This window comes from Mya arenaria, chromosome 9 (assembly GCF_026914265.1).
Source record: "Mya arenaria isolate MELC-2E11 chromosome 9, ASM2691426v1".
NCBI classification, from domain to species: Eukaryota; Metazoa; Mollusca; class Bivalvia; order Myida; family Myidae; genus Mya; species Mya arenaria.
In genome coordinates, this window is record NC_069130.1 from 49,835,266 (window position 1) to 49,845,285 (window position 10,020).

At 38.7% G+C, this 10,020-nt stretch overlaps 1 pseudogene; it reads left to right on the forward strand.

Moving 5' to 3' along the window:
• The first annotated feature begins 6,155 nt into the window (after positions 1-6,155).
• Positions 6,156-9,474, forward strand: LOC128246137 (uncharacterized; annotated as a pseudogene).
• Positions 9,475-10,020: the final 546 nt, after the last annotated feature.

Here is a 10,020-nt window from a genome sequence, read left to right on the forward strand (position 1 = left end):
CGGCAATGATAATCAGATATGAATACATTAATCGTCATTACAACATGAATGCCATCAATTTGTTATGTGCAATTAAGCAAAAACCTGATTTTCACAAGCATTTTTCAAATACATTGTGTGCACGCTAAATGAGTCAATGTGACTTTGAAGCATACGGTAATGAAACTTTAAACATTCTTCATTGATATGTTTACCCGAGGCCAGACGTTTTACTAAACAAGGCTGCAAATGAAGTTAAAATATTTTAAGAGTCTAATTTGGCCACCCGAATGTTCGCACGTAATCGCCCTCTATGTAATCAAGTTGTACTTTACTTTGTAGCGACTGTCACCACGACAAGCGTTATAGCGCTTAATAATTAGTTTATGAATGTCGAGCGATGGTACAGTGTTACTGGTTTGTGAATATTTCATAATAGCAAATACAATGAATTGTGGGTTGTACAATAAGGGAAAAGCACTGGAAGATGAGCTTTTGGGTAAATCTTATTAAAATCAGCAAATTATAGAAATTTGGAGTATCAAAATTACCTCGATACGACGTTTGAATAGTTCCTTGGATGACATCGTTAATTTTGTCATTCATAATGATGTTGTGATCTTTTCAATTACGCAATTCTGATGTCTTTTCGCAAGATGATACATTTTAACATCCAAACGCAAATTTTGGTACTGAATTAAGATTGCTTGGTTGTATATTAAAAGGCTTGGTTGTATATTAGAAGGAGAAGAAGGAAAAAATCTAAAGTAAATGCTTTGAAATTGTCACATTACTATTTTAAAGGTGACCTGAAAAGTTTTCAATTCGATTCGATAGCTGATTAGTGATTACACATCTAATTTAACATCTACAAATCGGGTCTATGACGTTAGCTCCAACTCCCACCAAACAAAGGCACCCAGCTGCCAATCATAGCATTTCGAAAGGTAACTATTGACTTTGGAAAAGAGATGACTGTTTCAAATTATGCAGACTCTCTACGACAATAACTGTTTGTAATCACTTTCAGATTAACTCTGCATGATAAAGAGCTTAATTAAATGGGATAAATCATCGATTGTCATTAGCCAACAAATAGGAGCGGACACCAAATTTAGACTACTGCAGCCCAGAAGCAATTTCAATTCTTGAAAAGTTGGCTATATGAAAACAATGTATATGCTTTTAATCCGAAACAAATGCATACGACTGGTATAAGAAAATACGAAAATGTTCTTCTGCTAAAGGTAACCCCCTCTCACAATAAAAGGGTATAGGTTTGAGCCTCATCAGATTCGTTTCTCATGACATCTTCAATTTCATTGCACAATACTGGTCACTTCGAGCGTGATGTTATCATTAATTACTTCACACTCAAACTAAAGTGATTAGAATAAAACAGTGGCATGAGAGTGACAGTCTCTGATTGATTGAATTTATTAATTGACAGTTATGACAATGCACTATTTTCAACACCGATGTCACCGGTTTACAGCATTCTTGGTATGATTGAAACTGTTGACAGTTATGACAGTTATGATAGTCCATACACTCAACATTCACGGCACCGGCTTACAACAGCCCCGGTGTGATTGAAACTGACCATTGACATAATGATAGCCAGTGGCATACAACATCCTCTGTATGATTGAAACTGGCCATTGACATAATAATAGGTGCACCACTGTCAACAACCCTGGCACCGGCTAACAGCAGCCCCGGTATGATTGAAACTGGTCACCGACAGTAATGATAGGTGCACCACTGTCAACAACCCTGGCAGCGGCTTACAGCAGCCCCGGTATGATTGAAACTGGCCATTGACATAATGATAGGTGCACCACTGTCAACAACCCTGGCACCGGGTAACAGCAGCCCCGGTATGATTAAAACTTGTCATCGACAGTAATGATAATTCACCACTGTCAACTTTCATTGCAGCGGCTTAAAGCAGTGTCGGTATGATTAAAACTGGCCATTAAAAGTAATGATAGGTGCACCACTGTCAACATTCATGGCAACGGCTTACAGCAGCGTCGGTATGATTGAAACTGGCCATTGACAGTAATGATAGGTGAACCACTGCCAACATTCATGACAGCGGCTTACAGCAGCGTCGGTATGATTGAAACTGGCCATTGACAATAGTGATAGGTGCGCCACTGTCAACATTCATGGCAGCGGCTTACAGCAGCTTCGGTATGATTGAAACTGGCCGTTGACAGTAATGATATGTGCACCACTGTCAACATTCATGGCAGCGGCTTACAGCAGCCGCGGTATGATTGAAACTGGCCTTTAACAGTAATGATAGTTGCACCACTGTCAACAACACTGGCAGCGGCTTACAGCAGCCCCGGTATAATTGAAACTGGCCAATGACAGTTATGATAGGTGCACCACTGTCAACTTTCATGGCAGCGGCTTACAGCAGCTCCGGTATTATTGAAACTGGCCATTGACAGTAATGATAGGTGCACCACTGTCAACATTCATGGCAGCGGCTTACAACAGTTTCGGTATGATTGTAACTGGCCATTGACAGTAATTATAGGTGCACCACTGTCAACACTCATGGCAGCGGCTTACATCAGCCTCGGTATGATTGAAACTGGCCATTGACATAATTATAGGTGCACCATTGTCAACACTCATGACAGCGGCTTACAGCAGCCTCGGTATGATTGAAACTGGCCGTTGACATAATGATAGAGGCACCATTATCAAAATTCATGGCGCTGGCTTACAACAGCCTCTGTATGATTGAAACTGCCCATTGACATAATGATAGGTGCACCACTGTCAACAACCCTGGCACCGGCTAACAGCAGCCCCGGTATGATTGAAACTGGCCATTTACGGTTATGATATGAGCACCACTGTCAACATTCATGGCAGCGGCTTACAGCAGCCGCGGTATGATTGAAACTGGCCATTAACAGTAACGATAGGTGAACCACTGTCAACATTCATGGCAGCGGTTTAAAGCAGCCTCGGTATGATTAAAACTGGCCATTGATTGTAATGATAGGTGCACCACTGTCAACATTCATGGCAGCGGCTTAAAGCAGCGTCGGTATGATTAAAACTGGCCATTGACAGTAATGATAGGTGCACCACTGCCATAACTCATAACAGCGGATTACAGCAGCGTCGGTATAATTGAAACTGGCTATTGACAGTAATGATAAGTGAACCACTGTCAACATTCATGGCAGCGGCTTACAGCAGCCTCGGTATGATTGAAACTGGCCATTTACGGTTATGATATGAGCACCACTGTCAACATTCATGGCAGCGGCTTACATCAGCCTCGGTATGATTGAAACTGGCCATTAACAGTAATGATAGGTGCACCACTGTCAACATTCATGACAGCGGCTTACAGCAGCCTCGGTATGATTGAAACTGGCCATTGACAGTAATGATATGTGCACCACTGTCAACATTCATGACAGTAGCTTACAGCAGCGTGGTTATGATTGAAACTGGCCATTGACATTAATGATAGGTGCACCACTGTCAACATTCATGGCATCTGCTTACAGCAGCGTCGGTATGATTAAAACTGGGCAGCGGCTTACAGCAGCGTCGGTATGATTGAAACTGGCCATTAACAGTAATGATAGGTGCACCACTGTCAACATTCATGACAGCGGCTTACAGAAGCCTCGGTATGATTAAAACTGGCCATTGACAGTAATGATAGGTGCACCATTTTTAACACTCATGGCCGGCTTACAGCAGCCTCGGTATGATTGAAACTGGCCATTGACATTAATGATAGGTGCACCACTGTCAAAACTCGTGACAGCGGCTTACAGCAGCGTCGGTATGATTGAAACTGGCCATTGACATTAATGATAGGTGCACCACTGTCAACATTCATGGCATCTGCTTACAGCAGCGTCGGTATGATTAAAACTGGGCAGCGGCTTACAGCAGCCTCGGTATGATTGAAACTGGCCATTGACATTAATGATAGGTGCACCACTGTCAACACTCATGACAGCGGCTTACAGCAGCGTCGGTATGATTGAAACTGGCCATTGGCAGTAATGATAGGTGCTCAACTGTCAACACTCCTTGCAGCGGCTTACAGCAGCCTCATTATGATTGAAACTGGCCATTGACAGTAATGATATGTGCAGCACTATAAACAACCATGGCAGCGGCTAACATTAGTGCACGTGTGGTTAAAGCTTTGATCGACAATTATGACAGATATGACAATGCAACACTGTCATCCTCATAAAACCTGCTTACAGCGGTTTCGGTACGATTAAAACTGAGAATTGACAGTAATGGCAGTTCAAACATGTCAACAATCACGGCACCGACATACAGGAATATTGGTGTTATTGAAATTTTGAATATGCGGTTTGGACAGTGTTACCTTATTTTTTTGAATTACAGGACACAAATCTATTCACCTGAAAAGATACACCCTTTATATAGTGCTTTTTTTATTTAAAATTGGCACATTGTTTAGAATACATATACGCGTACATGTGAACCAAGATCCTGAAATGGTTCTCGAGCTAGTCATATCGCATAGGTGTACTGACAAATGTCCAGTCCTCAATTAACTTGACCTTATCTCTTCGTACAGACATTTTCACTGATTATAATCGTTTCAAACTATATAGACTGCATCAATATTTGCAGCCATTATGCAAAGATGCAATGTTTTGCACGTACTTGGCGTTTTGACATCCACTGAAGCCATTTTCTACTCCAGTTGTATTATGTCGATTTCTGTTGGTGAACATATCCTTGCAATCAATATCTTTTTCATTAGATATCAAAAAATGGTTTTGATAATTGAGTATGCACTTAAACGCCCCGATTTGCAGATAATATTTATTGTCACGGTCAATTCGATGCTTGTGGTTCAATGGCTTGAAATCAGTACGTTATGGTCGGTATTGAACACAGTTGACCCAGTCTTGTCCTAACAGCATGCATTAAGATAAAAAGCGCTTGTGTGATGGTAAAGATTTTTCTAACATTTGGATGGTTGAGGTTGGTGAACACTCTTCCTACCACTTTGTCTATTTCAGATAATCTAAATATATGTTTTGTTCATGTTCAAAAACGGGAGTGACCTTGACCAAGTATTTTTACGAATAAACAGAAGCAGGTGCACTCATTCTCGATGCTTAATAATAGCATTAACAAAAGAGGCCATCATTTTACAAAAATGCGTAATTAAACATTTGAAGCGGCTGAGAATGGCATGTTTAGTTATTAATTTATCATGTTATTTAAATACTATCTGATTGTGCTGATATCATCAGAAACTGCAGCGTAAAAAGGCATGGCTGCTCCAACGATAGGGCAAATCCCTACCTACAGGTAACCATCCAAATCTCTACCAAGCTCTCAAACCTACACATTATTAAAAAGGCTGATACGCACCTAGACATGTCCCACTTGAAAATAATTAGTGTGTAGATAATGTATCAAATGTATCACTAAAAACAAACAGTGGTAGGTGCTGTTATTGTCAGAAGTGTGGGCTGGCAGAGGTTTGGGTTGTTGCCTGCATGTAGGAATTGACCTAGGAAAATGTAAACCATATCTTTGTAAATTTACTGTTTCTAAGTATGTCAGTAAAATATATTAGCAATCCAATTACCTGATCATGTAGTTCACTTCTTTGCAAGATATTTTCTAGAAAGCTAAAGTCAAATTAAGTAATGACTTTTTTTTTACAAACAACACATAACTATACAATAATGTATATACCATGTACTAGATAATGCTACTCACAACTTGCTGCTTAAAATGTATACTTGTTGAAAAACTGCAGTGTTTTAACCCATCTTACATCTTCAGCTTTTGCAAATACCTATTGAAAACTATATCCTGTTATTTCCAGGTCATCAATTCATTGTTATATATTGTTATATGAGTCATGAAAAGTCAGTCATAAAAAATCAATGATTGACTCAAGAAATTTCCAATAAAACAACATCGAATGGCTTTGATTAAAAAATAAAGTTTACAATGCAGTTATGATCTTCTTTTAAGTTACATATAAACGATAATCCAGACATCAAATTTAGTTTACCCTTAAGATATCCACACGAGTTGAAACAATTTCCGCTTGTGCCTACTTGCTCGAAGATAAAAAAGTGGTGTCCTGCTTATGATTCTAGAATACCCAGACAATGGCAAACCCTCTACCACAAATGTCACAAAGCCGGAGCTACATTATTCACATGCCTCCTCCTTTCTCGCTACCATGGGCGGTGTACCTTGAGACAAAATTGAGAATAGAGAAGGTAACATTTTATTACAGACACATATTGTAAAATGACCTATTTGTTTAAACCACATATATACATCGATGACAACAGTACCGTTTAGTTACTGTACTTGTACTATATAATGTTATATAGAGGAAGGGATATCAATGGCCATATACATATGTCGGCAACCGACAGTGTTAGACTTCGCATTACCGTCAATAATTATTTATGTAATTGGCATCATTCAGTTTGCCGTCAAAAATAAAGACTCAATCGAGACCTACTCCGGAAACATGTTCTGTACTCATTGTTAATACCTACTTGTTGTTATAATGTATAAAATAGATTTGTAATCAGAAAAACCAATCACATAAACGTCTCATTGAATGACGTTTTCGAAATTGCCAAGAAATGGTTAGCCTTCTTTATCCACTAATTTTGATTGTCTACTTTATTACATATTGAATAAAAATATTTTCTTACTTCTGTTACTCTCTAGGGGAGTAAAGTCTTTTCTGTTTTCTTTTTAATATCATGTCGACCGGTATATTAAATTAATAGTTTATTAATTGCCTTAGGGTTGACACATGAGAGGAAATATGCTATGACACGTAATGTAGCAAAGTATGGGGACAATGGCGATAACAAGTATACCCACGTGTCAATGGAAATGGACCCTACCATATTGGCGTTACAGTGTGACACAATATACTGATACAACCTGGAAATAACGAAAAATCCCGGTCCTGGTCGACTTTGTAGACGGTGGGTTTCTATTTAATCAAAACCGTGGTCAAATATTTGGCAGTCGTGACCACCTACGCATTATAAATAATACCATTTAAACAACAGGGTTTTAAAAACCAAGTAAAACGACGACATCTCAAACATGATTTGTAGCGGCGTTCCACTAAAGTGTCCGAGAAGTTTGCAACCTGGGAAAAGTATTCATACACTCGTTTAAAAACGATAAAGGACGAATTAGGTAATTAAATTTGCACATGTAATAAGTCATTTTACGCGAAAAACATTTTGTTGAGTAATGACCACATGGTTAATTTATCTTCATATATTTGCATTTCCCTAGAGTTTATAAATAAAATATGACGTTCATACTGCAGGTCTCGATCGGCGTCGTGGATCGGCGTCACGACGCCATATTTTTGTTGTACCATTATTAGAAAAAAAAACACTTCACAGGTGATGAATGCCCAAAAGAAAAACGTAACATGGGGTTACGATGCATTTACGATTACGATTTACGCTACGACCGTTGATAAGACGCTCCCATGGTATTTTTTATATATTAGTGGCTGTGTGCGGAATTCGTCAGTGGCTTGTCACCTTGCAAACGTTAACACTCTGTCGTTGTTTTTAAACATTTAAAGGCACTAACAGGTGATCAAGTTAAAGCAAGGGATTTAATTAAATTTAATTAAATTCGAGCTATTGTGCATAAATTAAATATGGTTTACTGCATATGTGCTGCGTATTTTTTGTGTAGCTGATGTTAAATAATTTTGATCGACAATAAACTAGTCGAGAGACAATTACTTGATTGTTTTCGCGCGGTCGTCCAATATACTAATAACATTATTTTTAACTTGTTGCTGATAAACTGTGGTATTTAAGGTATTCCATGTTATATTGGTATAGTTTGAAATAGTTATGTGTGCAAATAAATGATATCACCAAAAATAATATGACAAACAATTTGTTTTTGATTTCAAAAATTGTAAAATATGTCACAAATATTTGATTTAAGTTGGAATAAAAAGCATTTGTTCAAACGTTTTATAATTGTATGGCTTACTTATTTACGACCAGGGTTTTATATTAGCAATCAGCAAGCCTATTTCTTCCAAATAATGCTTAAACTGTGTGGGGCCACTAGGCACCAGCATATAAAAACGTTGTAAGTAGAGTGTCAAATGGGAAGTTTTTCCATCCCTATGGTGGAAAGAGCAACCCTGGCAATGACACAAGTTTCGTTCTCCACAGCGACATACACGACAACATGCACTGGCGCTTCTGTAAAGAAACAGACTACTGGGGCTACATCGAACACGTCGCCAGTGGCAATGCATCCATCCGAAAGGCGGCAGTCTGACACCCGGGAACGATAGGCTGGTCCTCCACAGCGACCGCCACTATGGCGCACTTTTTGCTCTCGATAGCAAAAACGACCACATCATTCACAAGGGCGGTAGGTTGGTAAAAATAGCTTTGATTCGTATACTTAAACACTGGATGTTAATAGTGGTTAATGTGATTCTTGGTGTTTCAAACATTACACAGTAGCTTATGGAAATGTCTCTCATAATACGTACCCTTTATTTGTGATTACAATGATCTTATAGATACGTTCTTAGGTATTCGTATGGTTCTTTATTTGTTTCCTTTCAAATCTACTTGTCAGATATGCGCATCCAAAAGGTGGACGACCTGAACCAGGAAATAATACCAATGTCGTCCTCCACTCTACATACACGACGCCATGCACTTCCAGTTCGTGTCACCAAAAGACCCTAGTAAAGAGATCCTTGTGTACGTTAGCCCAAACGTTATCGGTAAGTGGGAGATAATCAACGCCGTCATCAACCCGAAGGCCGAGCATAAGAGTACAATCTCTGTCAAAATTGGCAAGTCCAAGACGTTTGAATACAAATGGGAGTCTTCATTTGGTGTGGAGATTAAGGCAATCACAGCCTCCGTGAGTCAATCGGTGAGGTTAATGATTGAGAAAACCTCTTCTGAAACGTGGACAGAAGAAAAAAAAGAAAACAAAGGAGATCACCGGTAAGTCTTTACGATGTTAACGAACATTTGTGGGTTTTTTCAATCCAATTTCTTAAAGCTTCGAAAAGACTCCGAACGTTATCTTTATCTGTGATTTTTGTGTTTTCAAACAATTACCAAATCATTTAAATTGATAACTAATGAGTTGACTATTCGTGTATGATTGTGACACGGAGCAATATCCAAATGGTTTTTTTTCACCGTCTTTAAAATGCAAACGTCACGTTTATGTATTTAATCCCGATTTGAGACAAAATACTAATTGGTTGGCACATTGTATTATTATTATGTTGCATTTTCACAAGGGCAAACTGTCGTAACCTGGCAGTACAAGTTTGCCGTAGAGCAGAATGATTCACGTGCCTTGTTCAAGAGTAATCGTTTGGCTGACACAGATAGCGAGACCACCGTTCCACGTGGCTTCAAATACCGTGTCTAATCAGCGTAGACTTGTTGATAACGAGCCTTTTACGCTTGGATAGTTGATAGGCATATCAAACATTTACATAAAGCTGTATATTAATTCATTTCCAACATTCGGGCGTCGAAATTGTCATGTGACCGTTTTAACGGTGAACGGTTGATGTATACACACCGAAGATTCACTGACTACAAGACATGGCGTGAGACCACAGTTATTTTTACTATATGTTTCATATAGACACTAACCTGGCTTTTGACTTTATACACATCCCAATTGAAAAACAAGGACATGGCATCTCTAGAACAATTCAAGACACAAAATATAATCACAAGAAAACACCATGTTGACCATTGACCCGACTGTCAAAATTGAGTTCAAATACAGAACCCTTCCGCCAAGGAGTCAATCGGCTACAAACAACTAATTTTCAGACTTCCACAAGCAATGAATTTTCCAATATTTACACTGAAAACTATCAATTTCTGCAATAAAGTGTCAAATTCAGTCAAGTTCTCTGCAAAAACCGCATTTTTTGCTTCCTTTCATTCAATTTTAATAAAA